General features: G+C 43.2%; 1 long non-coding RNA gene across 1 annotated transcript; it reads left to right on the plus strand.

Annotated features, from left to right (window-relative positions):
* Positions 1–9094: 9094 nt before the first annotated feature.
* LOC140732766 (uncharacterized) lies at positions 9095–18796 on the plus strand. The gene is made up of 2 exons (XR_012100127.1): positions 9095–9238; positions 18052–18796. It is a non-coding gene; the product is annotated as an uncharacterized lncRNA (long non-coding RNA).
* Positions 18797–20778: the final 1982 nt, after the last annotated feature.

The raw sequence follows: 20778 nt of genomic DNA on the forward strand, positions 1-20778 counted from the left end.
GCCACTGGGAGAACCCCTTTTTCTGGCAGCTTGGTGAAGCAGTCTCCCAATCTACACTGAGTCCCCAGAGCCTTTTTGACTCAAAGTTGAATTCAACAGTTTCAGATAATTTAACTTTTTGGTCTGTATGAGCTGTGTCTAGCCACAAATATCATGAGTGTAGAGAGAGTAGAGCAGTGGGATAAGCACATATTATTTAGGTATACCTGAGTTAATTGTCAGCAAGAGGAGGTGTTATCCTGTAGGTTTTTGGATTGACATCATTTCATGGGTTTGGGCAGGATTTTACAAATGGCTGATGCCAGACTAAAGCAAACCCCAATCAACTGAGATCACATTGGGATCACTGGTTTTGGCAAGTGGTCTATGGGAAGATTTATAATCAGTGATTGCATTGTTCTTTGTAAAATGGCAGGGAGTGGAACTGGCTATGTACTGGTCTAGGATAGAGAGCTTAGCTAAGATCATTGTTCTGGGTCATGTTAACTGGACTGTTAACAGCAACACATTCACACGAGCTCTTTGTTTCAATTATTCTCCTTTTCATTTCCTTGAATCAATATGCTCCTGAAAATTGAAAGTAGAAGGTGCTGGAAATCTCAGATAAAAACAGAGAATGATGGAAGAAATCAGCAGGCAGGTAGCACTTGTGGGAAGAGAAATAATTAATGTTTTATCAATTTTGTTTTTAAAAAATCATAACATGTACCAAGGTGCAGAAAAAACCTTTTGTTTCCATGCCATCTATCAGATCACGCCAAGTATACCAGTGCTCTCCTGGTAAGGCTCCCTCACTGAACTTCAGCTTTAATGCAAATTGGTAATTTGTTTATTATTGTCCCATTAGTGAGGTACAGAGAAAATCTTTGTTGGTTATGCCATTCATACAGATCATTTCATCATGTCAGTACTTTGAGGTAGTATATGGTAAAAACAATAACAGAACACAGAAGGAAGTGCTACTGTTGCAGAAAAGTACATTGTACGAAGACAATAAGGTGAAAGGCCATAATGAGGTAGATTTTGAGATCAATAGTGCATTTTATCATACTAAGACACAGCTCAATAGTTTTAGACCTGGGGTAGAAGCTGTTGTTTAACCTACACCAATCTAGAAGATTGGTGAGGGTAGGCTACCTAACTTGACCACTTTGCTTCATCCATTGTCCCTGTTGCAAATATTGCACAACCCAGTACTGAAATACGTCAACTTGAAAAATGCACCTGCTGATTATGAATCTTTGTCCCTCCCAGCCCATTTGCTTCCACTAGGCCTTAATCATTCTCAGCAATCACTCAAGCTTTTTTAAAATTTTCAGCATTTCATCAACCTTAGCCACACCTTCAGCTGCCAAGCTCTTGAAAATTAGAAATATTTAGTCACTGCACAGGCCCTTCAGCCCATCGAGACTTCTCTGACCATCAAGCAGACATTTGCACTAATCCTATATTACTTTGGTAACCTTCTCACCACCTCAGCTTTGTCGATATTTTTCTTCGGGTCTGCCTCTTTGGGAAATGCTTCCTGATGAAGGGGTTCAACTAAAGACATCAATTACTCATACACTCCACAGATGCTGCATGACCCCCTGAGTTCCTCCAGCGGTTTATTTTCTGCTGCAGATTCCAGCTTCTGCAGAATCTTGTGCTTCTGTTTCCCAATATTCTCCCAGTTGGTTGGGTGCCAATTTTCTTCCGTAACAGTCAAGCTAATTAAGCACTACGGAGGTGACATCTACTTCAGCTACCAGGTTCTTAGTTACCCACCCTTGGATTATGTGATCTTGAGTTTATTCCTTTGCTGGGAGGATGGAACCCGACACATCAGGGAGCTATGGTGCAGGACACGGGCTCCCTCACAGCAAGTACCCAACTGCATACACAGTAAGACTTCAGCAGCTCAATTGTGGCTTTCATATGCATTAAAAATATTTTAGACCATAGGTTGTCCATTGGCACAGCTGGCACCCAAAGTAAACCCTGTATAAGACACTCTTTATGCATGAAATAACTCACTATGACATAGAAGATGGGCACTTGTCTCATGAAGCCTATATCAGAAACTATCTGAGTAGAGTGATAGAGTGATAGTGACAGCACAGAAAGAGGCCCTTTGGCCTAACTGCTCCATGCTGATCAAGATTTCATCTAAACTAGTCTTAGTTGCTCGCATTTGGCTCCTATCCTTTGAAACCTTTCTTAACCATGTAACTGACCAATTACCTTTTTACCCTTACATACTGTTCAGGTCAAGTTTGACTTGTTTTGACATTTGAAAGCAGTAAAAACACCCTAAATGCCATTTTTTAAGCCAAAATTTGATGACTTTTCCTAAAGTGTCCCAAAATGCACAAAAATAAAAAATACTCAAAAATTTTACACTTCTGTACAGGAGCTACAAATTTTTGTACATTGAGGCAGTTCCGGATCAAATTTGACACGTATCTTTTGAGATGGATTTTTAGATCCCTAAAACATTAATTAAGGATTAATCACCCATTTAGTAATGTCGGATCTGTGGTTCACAATTTGGTATAGACACTTGTTATGAGGGGATTCTTGGTCCGGGTCAAAATTGACCCGGACCATACGGTGAAGGTGTAGAATACGAACAGGTTGCCTGGGTTAAATCTTATTAATGTACCTGCCTCAACCACATCCTCTGGCATCTTATTCCACATATAGAGAATCGGCCGGGCAAAAAAAGTTGCCCTTCAGGTTCTTTCCCACTCTTTCCTTAAATTTATGCCTTTTATTTCTAGATTCCCTAACCCCAGGAAAAGATTGAGGCAACTTCACCCTATTGATGCCCCTCAAAATGTTATACACCTCCATATCATCATCCTTCAGTTTCTCATACTCCAATGAAAAATATCCTAGCTTGCTCAGTCTCTCTCCATAAGAAGATACTTCAAGTCCCAGCAAAAATATGTCTCTTTTGAACTATCTCCAGCATAATGGCATCTTTCCTATAGAAGGGTGCCCAAAACTGAACACAATATTCTAAATGCGGTCTCACCCACATCCTGTACAACTGCAACATAACATCACACCTTCTATAGTCAGAGCCATGAACCAGCTTCTTCTTATTTCCTTGTATACCTCTCATTGTGTCCTTCAACTCCCCTTTGATTCTTTTGCCATGTTGGTACACTAAGAGATAATTTACAGTGGACTATCAATGCCATTGGGGTGTAAGAGGACACTGAAGTCATACAGTAAGGAAGAATGTGCAAACTGCATACAATGATTCCGAGCCTAGGATCAATATACAGCGATTCATCTTTGGATCTGAGTGAATACATTATAGTTGACATTGACTTCACCAGGGCCTGTGTGGATGAGTGTGTGCCTTCGGGAACATACTGGACATTCATAAACCAATAGCCGAGAATCAGGAGAATTGTAGTTTGTTAAGGGCTAGATGTGTGGGATTCAAGACCAGTGAACCAGAACTGTATAAGAAGTCCAGTTATGACCCATGGACGGCTATTTTAAGAGGAGAAAAACCCAATTCTGATTGAATTTAGAGATGGAATTGGATGTATTTTAGCTCTGGCAAGGTTTACAGGTCATTACTTCCTACAAGGTGAAACTGAACATTATGAATGTCTGTGATGCTTCACTCCCTGATAAGCTTTTATGCATGCTTTGAGAGGGAGAATAAAACTACATCTGTGCAAATCCCTACAGGGTCTGGTGACCCTGTAGCCTCTGTCCAGAACATCAGAACATCTTTCACAAGGGTGAACCCTCACTAGGTGTCAGGCCCTGAAGCTCTACCTGGTAGAGCATTGAAAACTTGTGCCAATCAACCGGCCGGAGTGCATCTTCAATCTCTCACTGCTGCAGTCAGAAGCTCCCACCTGCTTCAAAAAAGTGGCAATCATACCAGTGCCCAAGAGGAGGATAAGCTGCATCAATGACTGACACCCTGTTGCACTCACATCTGCTGTGATGCAGTGTTTTGGGAGGTTGGTTATGGGCAGAACCAACGTCCTGCTTAAGCAAGAGCATGGGCCCACTGCAATTTCCCATCACTACAGCAGGTCTATAGTGGATGCAATTTCATTGCTCTCCACTAGGTCTTGGATCACTTGGACAACACATCTGTATTTTCCAGTGCAGAGCAGAAATAACATCTCCTCTTTGCTGGCAACCAACCCTGGCACACCTCAAGGGTGCGAGCGTAGCCCTTTACTCTACTCTCTCTGCACCCATGATTGTGTGGCTGATTCAAGCACCATCTATAAATTTGCAGATGACAGAATTTCAGGTGGTGACAAGGAGGCATACAGCCGAGCTAGGTCAGCTGGTCGAGTTGTGTCGAAACAACAACATTGCATTCAATGTCAAGACGAAGGATTTGAATGTGGACTGCAGGAAGGCAATACTGAGGGAACCCACACCAGTCAAGAACTTATCAGTGGAAAGAGTAAGCAGATTCGAGTTCCTGCATGTCAACCTCTGAACATCTATCCTGGACCCAACGTATTGAAGCAATTATGAAGAAATACAGCAGGGGCAATATTTCATTAGAAGTTTGAGGAGACTTGCTAAGTCATCAAAGAGTTTTAGATTGCACGGTGGAGAGCATTCTAACTAGTTGCATCACTGTCCGGTATGTAGGGGAAAAAATATCTGGAATGGTACGGAAAAAGCTGCAGAATATTGCAAACTGATCCAGACCCATCATGGGCACGAGCCTCCCCGGCACTGATGACACCTTCAAAAGCAATGCCTCAAGAAGGTGGTATCTGTCATAAAGGATCCCCATCACCCAGGGCATGCCCTCTTCTCACTGCTACCATCAAGGAGGAGGTACAGGAGTCTGAACACACTTGATGTTTTTGGAATAACTTCTTCCCCTCTGCCATTAGATTCTGAATTGAGAAGGAACCCACGTACACTACCTCACTATTTTTTACATGTTGGAATATGTATACTGTATATATGATAAGGTATGCAAAACAACATACTTCATGAAATATGCCAGTGATATTAACCCTGATTTTGATTCTGAAGCCTGATCCCAAGATCTGTAAGGCAGCAACACGAACTGCTGCAGCCTCATATATCACTGACAAGCTGGCCCCTTGCTGAAAGATGTGCCCAATTGCATTATAGTCACAGTGCTGTGTTGCAGTCAGGGTGTCACAGCATAGACCCAGGTCCTTCAGCATAACTGGCCCATGCTAACTAAGGTTCCTATCTAAGCCATTTCCATTTCCTACCCATGTACTTGTCCAAGTACCTTTTACAGCTTGGCAATGTACCTGCTGTGGTGAACTACATTTACCTGTCTGGACACGCTCCCCCTGCTGACTGCCCCTGTGGCTCCTCCCACAGACCCCGGTATGAAGGCGATTGGAGCCACAGACCCTTCCTCAGTCTCCAGGATGTTGTGTGATGATCACTTGCTGCTTGTGCTTTCTTCCAGCCAATAAAAGCCCACCTTAACCCACGTCTCAGAGTTATTGATGGTGCTTCACCTGCCTCAGCCACTTCCTCTGGCATCTCATCCCCAAAATGACCACCCTCTGGGTAAAAAGGTTGCATCTCAGGTTCCTACTAAACCTCTCCTTGAGAGGCTTGAAATAACCACATTAGATTCTGATTAAAGACCTACAGACACCAGGGTTCAGAATGGTACTATAATGATACTTCTGCCACACTCTGACACTGTAATTATATAAAATACAAATGTTAGCTCTCAGTTACAGTGAACTCCTGTTTTGAACTTTAGACTAACTGCTGTTTGTAAAGGAGGAAATTGTGCACTGCAGAAATTTCAGAGGCAATTGAGCACCGCACATTACTTTACTGTGGTTGTCAGTGCTTGTTGAGTACTGGAAGCATGCCAGAGAATAATCAGTTATGTCCCCACCCTATGTTAGAATGTCCTAATTTAGTCCGTCGTCAGTGGTGCTGTTATTTGCAACAAGGTTGGGGTGGATTCTGGACATAGCAACTGTGGTGAACTACATATACCCATCTGGACTGCTCCTGTGGCTCCTCCCACAGACCCCTGCTGACTGCTCCTGTGGCTCCTCCCACAGACCCCTGTATAAAGGCGATTGAGGCCTGAGCCCGGCCTCATTCTCCAGGATGTAGTGTTGTTCATTCTTCCAGTCAATAAAAGCCGATATCTCGCTTCTTACATCTCAGAGTGAGTTATTGATGGTGCATCAGCAACCAAATTGTCTTCAATGTCCTCTGCATGTTAGAAGTGGAATAATTCATCTGCCCTTCTGTGCCCAAAACTATGCACTCTTTGCCATAGATGCTGCCTGGCCTGCTGAGTTCCTCCAGCATTTTGTGTGTGTTGCCTTTTTGTGATGTGGCTTGAGTTCAGTGACAGAGTTAAGTTCTTTCACCATCTCCTATCAACATTAGGTCCCCCCCCCCACCCCCAAGCTCAGGATTCTGATGGGTCCTTCTTCTCATCAAACTCAACTATTTCAAAATCATCTTTGATGATCTCCAACTTCACTGCTGCCTAGCCTTCTCCCTGTTCCCTGACCACCTCTGTGTTTGGTTATTTACATTGGCTCCCAGCTTAGAAAATAGAAAGCAAGACATTTATCCTTTTATATTTGCTCTGTGATTCATTCTGATTCAAGTTCTGTTCCTGTTCCTGCTTTCTTTACTTATCCCTTGATTCCTCTGGTCTTATGGACAATAGCTTCCCAGATGTGTTCAATATTTTGGGTTCTGTTGCATTTAGTGGTAGAGAATTCCACAAACTTATCACTCTCTGGGTGAAGAAATTTCTCCTCATATCAGCCTTACATGGCCCGCTGAATCCTTACTCTGTGACCTCTGGTCCTAAACTCCTGCCATTGGGAACTTCATTCAAGCATTTAGTCTGAAACACCCTGCTAGAATTTTGTTTTTTTTTTAATGAGATCCCCTCTAATCCTTATAAATTCCAGTGAATATAAGCCTAATTGCTCAAATATTTCTTCATACAACCATTCTGCCATTCAGAAATCAGTCAGGAGGAGCTGTGCTCCCCATGTCCTTCCTTGGGTAACAAAAGCAGAACTGCACACAATACTAAAGGTTACCAAGGCCCTACATAATTGTAACAAAGTGTCCTTGCCTCTATACTCAAATCCACTCACCGTGAGTGCCAATGTAAGATTTACCATCTTAATTGCTTGCTGAATTTGCACAGAACATAGAACATAAAATGTAGAACAGTGCAACACTGGAAAAGGCCCTTCTGCCCATTATGGTGTGTCAAACTAATTAAGCAAATGATGCCTAATCACACTTAATCCCTTCTGCTTGCACACAGTTGATATCTCTCAATCCTCAACACCACCGTCATGTTTGTCTCTGCCTTTCAGGCAAATACTATTTTGTTAAAATCCTGCCCTGCCTATCTCCATTAAATTTACCCTCACTTTTAAGTGCATGCTCTCTAGTATAGGGCAGCTCAACATTGGGAAAAAGATCCCGACTGTCCAAACCATCTATGTCTGTAATAATTTTATGAACTTCTATCATGTCTTCCCTTAGTCTCAACTGTTCTAGTGAAAATAACCCAAGCTTGTCCATACTCTCTTTACATCAGCCCTTTAATCCAGGCAACATCCTTGTAAATCTGTTCCTCACCTTCCCCAAAGCCCCAACATCTTCCCTGTAATGGTGCGACCTGAAATGAATGCACACCCCAGATGTGGCCTAGCTAAAGTTTTATAAAACTGCAGCCTAACTTCCTGATTCTTGAACTTACTGCCTTGCCAAATGTTTTTGTTAAACCACCATATTAATTTGCACAGCTGCTTTCAAATGGACTCTAAGATCTCTCGTACATCTCTCGTCCTGCCATAATTGTGTACTTTCCATTTGATCTCCCAAAGTCCAACTCCTCACACTTGCTTGGATTGAACTCCATTGGTTATTTTTTCTGCCCATATCTACAACTGATCTATATTGCTGTATCCTTTAGCAATCTCCTACACTATCTGCAGCACCACCAGTTTTTGCATCATCTATAAACTTACTAACCACTCGCCCAAGTTTTTATATTTATATATGTCCATGGAGAGGAAGCACATTTGGGGAAGGGGCTTGTCTTGTGTCCGTTCTGGTCTCCACCAGATACTCAGCTCTCACCTGTGGCTCCAAGTAGCAGTTTGCACAAAACGGCAGCCACACACTGGTACTCCGCTTTGACAGGCGGTCTAAGGCAGATGAGGGTTGCTGATGGCCTCAAATCCTGGTGAGATAGGGGCATTCCTATCCTAGCATGCAAAAACACCTCCAATAGTCTGAACGGATAAGATCTACAGTGAGATCCAACAGCAAGGAAGGCGGTATTGCAAAGCTCTGCGGAGACCGGACAAGGTACAGAGGATGCCAGAGTCACTCTCTGCAACCAAGGAAGAGCCCAGTTTGTGACACTTGTTCATACCACTGGACCTGGACTTCTGAGGTTGAGAGAGTGGAACTGACCCAATGCAATAGCTTCACAAACAAGAGAAAATCTGCAGATGCTGGAAATCAGAGCAACACACACAAAATGCTGGAGGAGCTCAGCAGGCCAGACATCCAGGACATTGCCCATGGCTTGAGAGGTCACAGGGATCCTGGTCAAAGCCACAGCAATAATACCTCATGCCTCTCTCAACTACTTGGGGTGTAACCCATCAGTGGGATAGATGTGGTTTATTTTGTTTTCCATTTTCTTTCATTAAAAGACATTATCACTCGATCAGCTACAAACAACTTCAGTGGTGTGCAGTTTGCCCTGTGCTGTTGTAATGAGGCAGTCCTGAAGAAGAGTCTCGGCCCAAAATGTTGACAGTTTATTCATTCCTATACAGGCTGTCTGACTTGCTGAGCTCCCCCAGCATTTTGTGTGTGTTACTTTGGCTTTCCAGCAACTGCAGACTTTCTTGTGTTTATTGTGTAACAGGGGATTGCTTGCAAAATATTTTCAAAATATTGGCTAGAAAATCTCCCTCAGGTGCAAACCATGCCCTGAAAGCAGTTTTATTTATATACAGAGTTGTTTTCAAAGTTATGTTTTCTTGGCGATGAGCTGTCTCTCACTTCTTCCTTTGTGGCAAGCCATCTGGTATAGAACATCAGGAAGTGCCTGAGGAAATGGCTACCCTCACTCCAATGAGCTATCAATCTCTGACACAGTCTTGTGGGGAGGTGAAGGGCAGGAGTTGGGGAGGAGAAGAGCAGAGTTCACACAGAGGATCCAAAGAGTATCCATGTAAGTAAAATTCGAAGTTGCGTTTATCGTCCCACGCAGAAGTGCATGTATGCAATGAAAAGCTCACTTATGCCATCTCCACAGGCACATTCTATTACAGACTCAACATTCATAAGAAAAGAAGTAAATAACAATATAAATCACACAAGAAAGAACGTGATTAGAACAAAGAAAAAGATGTGGTCAAAGTGGTCATGGTTTCCTTATAAAAGTGAGCTATGCACTGAGTGCAAAGGATGTTCATTAGCATATTAGCCAGAAGGAGAGGTTGGGAAACTTGGCTTGTTTTCCCTAGAACTTAGGAAGATGAGGAGACACCTGAGAGAAGTTTAGAAAATTATGTGAGGTATAAGTGAGAGTCTTTTTCCCAGGGTGGAACTGTCAAATAATAGAGGACATAGCTTTAAGCCAAGTGGGAGATAGTTTAAAGGAGATATGTGAGGTAAATTTTTATTTACGCAGGAAGTGGTGGGTGTCTTCACCACGTTTCCAGAGGTGAGTGTGGTAGTGATGGAAATAGATATCATCATGGTTTAAAAGGCATTTAGATTAACATTTGAACAGGCAGGGAGTGGAAGGGATATAGGACATGTACAGGCAGATGGTATTTGTTTAACTCTGCATCATAATTAGGACAGACGTCGTGGGGCGAAGTTGCCATCCCTGTACTCTACTGGTCTATGTTCTATGTAAGGCTTTACCAATTCAATATGAAATCCAAAGGACCCAGCTTCTCTTCTCTTCAGCTTGCCAATCCCTTTCAGATACTTAGCCAGTTCCTCACTAAATACGACGATTCAATCAGCCTCTATTACTGCCCTTGGCAGTTCACTCTGCCTGGATCAGAGAACATAGCTTATGAGGGAAGGTGGAGTGAGCTGCTACTTTTTTCCTTTGCAGAGGAGGATGAAAGGTGACTTGATAGAGTTGGAAAGATTATGAGAGGTGTAGATAGAGTGGACAGCTAGCACATTGTCCTCAGGGTGGTAATGGCTAATGTCGGAGGACCTGCTTTTAAGGTGATAGTAGGAAAGTTTAGAGGAGATATCAAAGAAAGGTTATTCACTCAGAGAGTGGCAAGTCCCTAGTATGCACTGCAGGGGTGGTGGTAGAGGCAGATATATTAGGGACATTTAAGCATATGGATGACAGAAATATGGAGAGATATGGGTGATGCAGGAAGGAAGGGTTTGATTGATTTTGGAATATGTTAACCGGTCGACACAACATCATGGACAGAAGGACTCGTACTGTGCTGTACTGTTCTATAGTCTATGTTCTATGTCCTACCTTCTATGAATCAAACCACTCGATGTGTAAAAAGAAATCCTTCTGCCACCATTGCAATCATTCTACCATCCAGTTCTTGGCTCCTCTGCCGATGAAAAGAGCTTTTTTTACTCTCTCCTCCATACACTTCATGAATATTTAAACACCTCCATTGGGTAACTTGCATTCTTCTCTGTTCCATTGGCTTCTCATGTCAGTCTGCATAACAAAATGTTCTCATCCCTGGGGTCATCAGCCAACTGGCATTCAGCATGCACTCATGAATGTGAGAGTCATGGGATCATACAACATGGAATAGGCTATTTGACCCACCGCATCGATGTTAAACAGTGGGTATTCATCTCATCTTTGAGTGGTTGGCTCATATCCTCCTATACCACATTCTCATCCCGTCTCTTAACCCCTGTTGCAGGGTCATAACCCAAATTGACAACTATGCCTTTTCCTTCACAGAAGGAGGAACTGCTGAGTTCCTCCAGCAGTTTTGTTTTGATTTCAGATTACACCATCTGCAGTCTTTTGTGACCCCTAAATTCTGTCAGCAATTCTGCTTCCAACCTGCTGTCTCACTGTCTGGGTGAAAGAGATTTCTCTCAGATTCTCTCTAACTCTCTTAGATTAATATCCTCCAGTTTTGCACACATATCCATCCCAAAAGTTATTTGTATCTACATGATGCGCTGCCTCAAGAAGACAATATCCATCACTGATGGTTCCCACTGTATTGGCCATGCCATTTACTCACAGCTATCATCAAGAGGAGATACAGAAGCCTGAAGTCTCACACCACCAAGTTCAAGACTAGTTACTTCAGTTGGTTCTTGATCCAATTGGCACAACGCTTATTACTTCAGTATAGCACTTTGATCACTTTGCACTAAGATGGATTTTTTTTGTTCTAATTTTTTCTTTTGTCTAACATATTCATATAATTTACGTTTGATTGGCATTTTTCTTGTGATTGCTGTGTATCGGATGTTATATATCTGATGCTGCTACAAGTAAGTTTTCATTGCACCCGTGTGTACATATACTTGTGCATCTGACAATGAACTCAACTTCGATGTTGACTATCTGTCTCAGTTGATATCTTCCATTTTATCTGTCTTTATCTGTATCCTCTCATTTTATCTACCTCTAGCAGAATGGTCAAATTGAAGTTGGTTAAGGGATACATATTGGCCATTATTAAACCATCACCCACCAAACTCAATTATACCACAAACATCATTTACATCCTATTGAGAAAGTAAAGCCTCTGTTTAACACCTCACCTGGCATATGGTGTCTCCAGCACAGAAGAGTCAGCCCAAATTTTTTAGCTCAATTTTCTGGACAGCGATTAATGAACCCTCTGCATAAGAGGTGACAGGACTATTGTATGTCCACTGATTCATACTGACATATACTTTGTAAACATCAACCAACATTTGGGAGGTTTAAATCTGGTTTTCTGGTCCTGCTGTTGAACCTTATTACCCACCATATGTAAAGTTCACAGTATTTCAATATTTTTTTGGGTCCTTGTGGCCCTACCATTCATTTTGTATATCATTGCCATGGTACAGCTTCCAAAATGTTCTTATCAACTATTAAATTCTACTTGCCATTGTTTTGCCCATCAATATCTTCCTGCAGCCTAAGACAACACTCCACGCTAAAGAAATTCGGCATGCCTCCTTTGACCTTCAACAAGTTTTATAGACATAGCATAGATAAGCATCCTGTCTGATGCCTCATATCTTGGTTTTCAACTTCCTGAGACCACAAGAAACTGCAGAAAGAATTGTAGACACATCATGGTAGCCAGCTTTTCTCCATGGACCTTGTCTATACCTTGCTGCTTTGGTAAAGCAGCCTACATAATCAAAGATCCCACTCACCCCAAACACTCTCTCTTCTCCCCTTCCCTTTGATGAAAAATAAAAGCCGGAAAGTACGTAGCATTAGGCTCAAGGACAGCTTCTATACCACTGTTGAATGGTTCACTAATAGGAAAAGATGGATATTTGACATCACCTTCTACTTGTCATGGCCTTGCATGTTATTGTCTGCCTGTACTTCACTTTCTCTGTAACTGTAACGCCCTATCTTTCATTCTGTTTTTGCTTTTCCCTGAGCAATGTGCTGATGTGATAAAATGACCTGTTTGGATAGCATACAAAACAATGTTTTTCACTCTTCCTTGGTATATAGGTGCCATTAATAATTAGCTATTTCATGTTTGATTGTTGACTCTAACAAATGAATCTATCTATTTATATATAATCTGAAAACATTAGTCATACCTCCTATATTCACATTCAGATTGTTAATATGGATACAATCAAAAAGCTCACTAGCAGAGTCAGGTTTATTATCACTTATGTATATAGTGAAATTTGCTGTTTCATGGCAGCTGTACAGTGCAATATATAAAATATACTATAAATTGCAATAAGAAATATATATATATATGTATACACACCTCCCACAATCAAAAACAAATTTCATGACATGTAAGTGATGGTAAGCCTGATTCTGATATGGGTCTCTATCGTGGACTGAGAGTGGGAAGGGAGCAAGGAATGGGAAATCATGATTAGGGCAAGGGGAAGGGAGGGAGGAGAGACATTTTGTAATGTCCAATAAAACAATTACTTGAAACCAAATGACCTTGCCTAGCATCTCAGGGCTGGGTGTATTTACACCCACGCTAAGCCTCCGCCCCTGCTGCTCCTTGTCTGCCACCTGTCCCACACCTCTCCTGCACCTGTTTGCACTCACCATTCCCAACATCCTTTGCTCCTGCTGGATTTATGAACTCGCTCTCCACTCCACGTTGACAAATATAGTGCTGTGCAAAGGTTTCAGGCAGCCTAGGTATGCGTATATATGTGCCTAACACTTCTTTTCACACGGTACCATACATATATGTGTGCGTGGCGCAACAACAGCAAAAAGAGTGAGGCACTGTTCATAGGTTCATTGACCATCCAGAAATCTGATGACAGGGAATAAGCTTTTCCTAAAATGCTAAGAGTGTGTCTTCAGGCTCCTGCACCTCCTCTCTGATGGGAGAAATAAGAAGAAGGAATGTCCTGGGTGGCTTGAAACGACAGCAGGCCATTGCTTGCAGCAAGGTCACATACTCAACAATGCAAATATAAGAATGTGAAAAATGCATTGTTAAAATGTTATTTTTTTATTCTGCACAGAATCAAACAGTCATGAGGGAAGCTCCGTGAGATGGTAACAGTTCCTTCCCAAGTGTGCAGTTAAATGCTTTGCAATTCCCTTTCCAAAAATAATCTTCTGCTTTGCAGATCAATCTTGGATCCGACACATGAGCATATCTTCAGGACAATAATGTGGCACTTGGGAGAATCGATAGCAGCATGGTTTAACCTATTGGTGCTTCTGCTGCAGGGTTTAGTGCAGCCTAAATCTAGAATTTAGCTGTTTGTTATTCAAGCTTTTGGAATTGAATCTGTGCCCTTCTGACTCAGAATCAGCAAAGTCATCCTTGATTCCTTGATAAGTGTGGTATTTCTTCAAGATTAATGCATGCAAAACAATTCCAGTCATACTGAAGTTTTACATAACAACATTGCACGAACAAGAGAAAATCTGCAGATGCTGGAAATCCAAGCACAAAATGCTAAAGGAACACAGCAGGCCAGGCAGCATCTATGGAAAAGAGTAGAGTCAATAACTTTTGTCCAAGACCTTTCATCAGGATTGGAGAAGAAAAGATGGAGTCAGAGTTAGAAGGTGGGGAAAGGGGAGGAAGAAACTCAGTGATAGGTGAAACCGGATGGAGAGGAGGGGTAAAGCAAAGAGCTGGGAAGTTGATTGGAGAAGGGGAAATCTGACAAGAAAGGCCAGAAGGCCATGGACTGACATGTCAAAATGGAATGGGAATGGTGAAGAGCAGGGGGGCATTACTGGAAATGTGAGAAATTGATGTTCATGCCACCAGGTTGGAGGCTGCCCAGAGGAATATAACGTGTTGCTCCTCCAACCTGAATATGGCCTCATTGTGACAGTAGAGGAGGCCATGGACTGACACGTTGGAATGGGAATGGGAATTGGAATTAAAATGGGTGGCCACTGGGAGATCCTGCTTTTTCTGGCTGATGGAGTGTAGGTGCTCAGTACAGCAATCCAAGTGAGGAGACACTCACCAGTGGGTCGTTTGGGGTCATCTACTGTATCTGGTGCTCCTGGTGAGACCTCCTGCATATTGATGAGGCCTGTTGTGGAATGGAAGACTGCTTTGTCATTTTAATCCCACTTCCCATTCCCATTTGGATATGTCAGTCCGTGGCCGCCTCTACTGTTGCAATGAGGCCACGCTCAGGATGGAGGACCAACACCTTATATTCTGTCTGGGAGGCCTCCAACCCGATGGCAGGAACATCGATTTTTCAAATTTCAGGTAGTACCCCATCTCCTTCACCATTTCCCATTCCCATTTCCCTCTCTCACTTTCTCTCCTTACCTGCCCACCACCTCCTTTTCTGTCCACTTTCCCTCCGTGGACCTCATCACCTATCCACAGTCCTTTGAGCAACGGCTGTGAGGCACCCATAAGTATCACTCCAGATTACACAGAAGCTGCAAGTACCTTTTTGGTTGTGTATTTAATATTTGAGTAACATTCTAAATATTATTATTTATTATTTATTTATTGAGATACAGTGCAGACTACATCCTTTTGGCCCTTCGAGGAACGCTGCCCAACAATACTCCCATTTAATCTTAGCCCAATCACAGGACAAATTACAATGACTAATTACCCTACCAACTGGTACATTTTTGGACAGTGGGGGGGAAACCCAAGCGGTATGGGGAGAATGTACAAACTCCTTACAGGCAGTGGCAAGAGTTGAACCAGATTGCTGGTACTGTAAAGTGTTGAAACAGCCAATGAGAAACAAGATCCACTTTTGCTGAATGCAATAGGTGGGAAAACATACAGTTTGCTTCCATGTTTGACTGTTCCAACCAAGCTAGCTGAAGTGAGTTTTGCTGATATTGTGAAAGTAATGCAAGAACTTTTAGAACCAAAACCATTGTTGATTGTAAAATGCTTCAGGTTTCATAAGTGAAATCAAAAGGAAAGGGAATCCATTTCAGCTTTCATGTCTGAATTGAAGAAATTATCTGAGCACTGCAAGTTCAGTAATGGGCTTAAAGATGCACTGAGAAATTGTTTAGTTTGTAGAATTGTGCAAGAAAGCATTCAAAAATGGCTCCCTAACTGAAGCACAATTCACATTAAAAAGAGCAGTTGAAATTACTGTATCAGTGGAAACCACAGACAGAGATACAATTAAGTTGTAGCCAGGAAAGAAATTGAGCATGGACAAAATTATGTATAAACAGAAACCTGCCTAGCAGAACAAATTGTATTACGATTGTGACTGGGGCTCACATACACTAGAACAATACAGAGTTTATAGGCGAAACTTGCAGAAAATGCAACAAAGTACAACACCTACAAAGAGCATGTTGGGCAGACAAAAATAAATGGACAGCACAGGGAAGAGTAAAAGATAAAGTCAGGTTGATAAAGATCAAAATGATGAGATTGACACAGGACTGAATAGCCTTGAGATTTACAATGAGAAAACTAACAATAGACAAGCAATATGGCTTACACCGGAAGGGAATGGCAAATTAATTAAAGTAGATTGGCTCAGCTTTTTAAATCATTTCACAAAATTAATCTGAATGACATTTCAAAGACACTGAACTAAAGCTTGCAGATATCCAACTAAGAACTTATACTAGAGAAAAGATAACTCCTCTTGGAATGGCATTCATAACAGTGAAATACAACAATCATCAAGCCACTTTGGGCTTTCATGTGGTAAAAACATGATGGCCAGCATTGTGGGTCTGTGAGTAGCTAAGACAACTACAACCTGTTTGGAGATCGTTCCACCATTTGCTTGCCACATTCCCTCCAACAGAGACAACTGAAAGCAAATTAAGAAAGATACAAATTAAGAAACACAGCAGTGTTCAAGGATGGCATTGAAAAACTTAAAACATATCAAAGGTAAAATATTGTTAAATGAAAATGCTATACCCAAGTCTTACAAAACCCACCTGGTTCCTTATTCCATCCATGAAAAGGTAGCCAGTGAGCTAGATCATACGGAGACTGAAGGAATTCTTTCCAAGCTTGAGTAGACCCAATGGGCAACCAATGGTTCCAGTAGCCAAGAACAATGGATCTTTTAGGATCTATGGTGATTTTAAGGTCACCATCAACACAGTACTGAAAGTAGATCTATACACTCTGTCCAGAATAAAGGATATCTTTAAAGATCATTCAGGAGGAAAACATTTCGATAAAGTGGGCTTAGCTGAGGACTACTTACAGATGGAGATGGAAGAAGGGTCTAAATTATTTCTCACCATAAACACTCACAAAGGGCTTTATCGCTGTAATAGGCTAATTTTTGGAGTGGCATCGACACCTGTACTCTGACAGAAAGTTGTGGACCAGGTGCTGCTTGGCTGTCCAGGCACTCAGCGTTACCTCGAGGACATCATTGTTACCGGTGAGAATGGCAAGGAGCATCTCCAGAATCTCAAGACTATGTTAAAAAGATTCAAATATTATGGGCCCAGAGCATGATGTAACAAGTGTGAATTCTTTAAACCAAGCATCACATGCTGTGGTCACATCATTGACAACAAGAATTACACAAGTGTGCTGAGAAAATTCAAGCAGAGCTGGATGCACCAAGTCCAAAGGGCATGTCACAGTAGCAGCCCTTCTTAGGGTTTGTCAATTACTATAACGGGTTCCTGCCAAACCTGGCTAATGTGCTCCATCCCTAGAAATTGCCAGAGACGGGAAGGAATGGTAATGGGCAAAGCAGTCTGAGGTTGCTTTCCACAAGGTAAAGGAAATGGTGATGTCAGGCACGGTACTGACACATCATCCAGTGACACTTGCCTGTGAGAACTCGCCTTAAGGAATAGGTGCAGTCATGACACAAGTTATGAGTAATTGAAGTGAATGTCCATAGTTTTTGCATCACTTTCCCTTATCTGCGCAGAGAAAAATTGTGCACAGATTTACAGAGAGTCCTTGAGTCTGGTATTGAGTCTAAAATATTTCAACCTGTCTTGTATGGGAGAGCGTTTACCCTCATTACCAATCATCAGCTGCTGGTGTCCATTTTCAATCCACAGAAGGGTGTTTCATTAATAGCAGCAGCACAAATGCACAGATAGGCTTCATTTTGTGTGGAGGTTACAAGATCAAGTTCAAGAGGGTGACTAATCTAGTGCTAGTGGATTGTCCCTTTTATCTTTGGAAAAGGAAATACCTGAAAAATTTACAAAAGGGGACACTCCTTTTAACGTATTCTCCCTAATCCAAATCAAACATCTCCCTTTTACTGCAGAGATAGTCCAAAGGGAAATAAAAAAAAAAAACCCACACCGTCTGAGGTTTACATGGCCACTCAAAATGTCTGGAATGTGTAACAGAAACTCAATTTTCTCCATTTTTACAGGCTGGGATGAACTTGTCTTTGGAGGTTTTCTTATGTGGGGATTGAAATTTGTTGTGCCATCCAAACTGAGAGCTGAAGTGTGGGAGGAGCTGCATGCCTGTCATCTAGGCATGGTCAAAATGAAAGCATTGGCTTGAAGCTTTGTCTGGTGGCCTGGGATAGATCAGAAGATTGAGCCGCTTGCCGTGCGCTGTTTGGAAGATGCCAAAAGGATCTTGGAGAATAAAGAAAAAAGGAGAAGAAGGGTGTTAAAACCTGTCGGAACCATTTCTTGCAGTCCGAGATTCAATTCCTACAACCATCACAGAGGAGGACCTAGAACCCGAGATTGAGTTACAGCCACAAGTCTCACCTGCTAAGCAGCATGGCCCTCACTTGTCAGGGAAGATGTCATCCCATTGTAAACTTCCACAGTGATTAAATCTCTGGGCCTGCATGGGGCAATTTAAAACTTACAATGCTATTGATGTCTATATAGTATTAGTATTATATAATATACGATAGTTGAGATGCATTCTGTATGGAGTTGGAGTTTATAGCCAAGCAGGGAGGAGTGTTGTGTATTTAATATTTTTGCTATATTTGAATAATTTTGTAAGAATCTTGTTTGATTAAGCATTCCTTGTTTGTTTACATAATTCATTATGGGTTGTATGTAAAAGTACGTGAATGACATACGTCATCACGCCACTATGTCAGAAGTATACACCTTGCTAAATTAATACGAAACTAAGTGTACACGTTGTCTCTGGCTCTCCTGTGTTTTCTTTCAATTAATTTTGAAGTTATGAAGCATAGCAGTTTCCTTGAGGACTGTAAACATATTTGAACATGCCATCCTTTGAATAGGTAAACAGTGAATACTGATGTCAGTCTGGAGAACTGTCTTCCAGGAGTGTGGTGAACTACATGTACCTGTCTGGACATGCCCCCCCTCCTGTGGCTCCTCCCACAGACCCCTGTATAAAGGCGATTGGAGGCACTACTCCTTCCTCAGTCTCCAGGATGTTGTGTGGTGGTCGCTTGCTGCTGACGGTGCTTTCTTCCAGCCAATAAAAGCCTACCTTAACTCACGTCTCTGAGAGTTATTGATGGTGCATCAATTTTATTGGCTGGAAATTTTAAAACATGGAAAGTATTTTACGTCCGGAAAAATTGGACATTGATCCTCAAGACTCAGAAGCAGCTCTTGCCTTTGAACTCTGGCTTGCATGCTTCCAATCATACTTGGAAGAGATACGCGTGACTGAGCCCGCTATTATGCACAAAATCCTCCTCTCCAAGGTCAGTCCGAGGGTATACTCCCTCATCAGGGACCTGCCGACCTACCAAGGGGCACTGGATGCCCTCAAAAGACAGCACCTGCGGCTGGTGAACACCGTCTATGCAAGACATCGCTTAGCAACGCGGTGGCAGTGGGCCGGAGAGTCGAGCGCTGAGTTTGTCCGGGCCCTACGGACACTTGTGCGGGCCTGCGACTGCAGGGAACAGCATGCGGAGCTCCTGGTACGAGACGCCTTCGTTATGGGGATCAGGTCAGTGTACGTGCGCCAGCGGCTGCTGGAAAATGCCGATCTTACCTTACGCTCGACGATCGAGCTGGCTGACACGCTGGAGGCTGCTCTGCACAATGCTGATGCTGTCCAGCCGCATGATCTCCAGCCGGTCCCATGGACGCTGCAGACCCCGCCACCCACCAGCGAATCGACCACAGCTGCTGCCACTTGCGAGTTCATGAACTCCCTGAAACCCTCCGGCCAAGTGACCACAGCTGCTACCAGTCGCAAGTCTGCGCAGTGTTACTTCTGCGGACTCGAAAAATACCCCCGAAAACGCTGCCCGGCCCAAGAAGCTATCTGCTCCAGCTGTGGAAAGAAGGGCCATTTCGCCAAGGTCTGTAAGTCTAAACCACAAGTGGGGTCGAGCAGCACCATGTGCGAGGCATGGGGGTCGCCATCTTGGTCACCGCTATCTTGCCTGCCTGCCTCGTGCGAGGCATGGGGGCGGCCATCTTGGTCGCCGCCATCTTGCCTGCTCGCCTCGTGCGAGGCATGGGGGCGGCCATCTTGGTCGCCGCCATCTTGCCTGCTCGCCTCGTGCGAGGCATGGGGGCGGCCATCTTTGTTGGCGCCACCTCGACCCGCCTCCAACCCACAGGTGCTTACTGGGCACTAAGACGACAATTCAACTCTGGCCTCCGTAACCCTCGACCAAAGCGCCCCACACCAGCTTGCAAGGTCAATGATGGACATCCTGGTGGAGGGGCACAGGACTCGCTGCCTGTTTGACACGGGCAGCACTGAGAGTTTTATTCACCTGGACACGGTGCAACGCTGCGGACTCGTGACACGGCTGGTAAGCCAGAGAGTCACCATGGCTTCTGGGTTGCATTCCACAGACATCCGGGGGGTTGTGTAGTGACATTGGTGGTGCAGGGCACAGAATACCGGGACTTTGCGCTACTGGTCATGCCTCAACTGTGCTATTGGGGCTGGACTTCCAGAGCCATCTAAAAAGTGTGACTATGGCATATGACGGGCCCCTCCCACCACTCACTGTCAGGAATCCTCAGTTTTGTGGGACTTCGTCATATACCCCGGTACTGACCACACACACACACACCGACCCACACATCCCACCCAGCACCATGCCGACAGCCGCGCTACTGACACCACTTGCAGCCTCTCTACCCTCAAGATTCCTCCCCCACCGCTGTTTGCCAACCTG

This window comes from Hemitrygon akajei, chromosome 9 (genome assembly GCF_048418815.1).
Source record: "Hemitrygon akajei chromosome 9, sHemAka1.3, whole genome shotgun sequence".
Lineage (NCBI taxonomy): Eukaryota > Metazoa > Chordata > Chondrichthyes > Myliobatiformes > Dasyatidae > Hemitrygon > Hemitrygon akajei.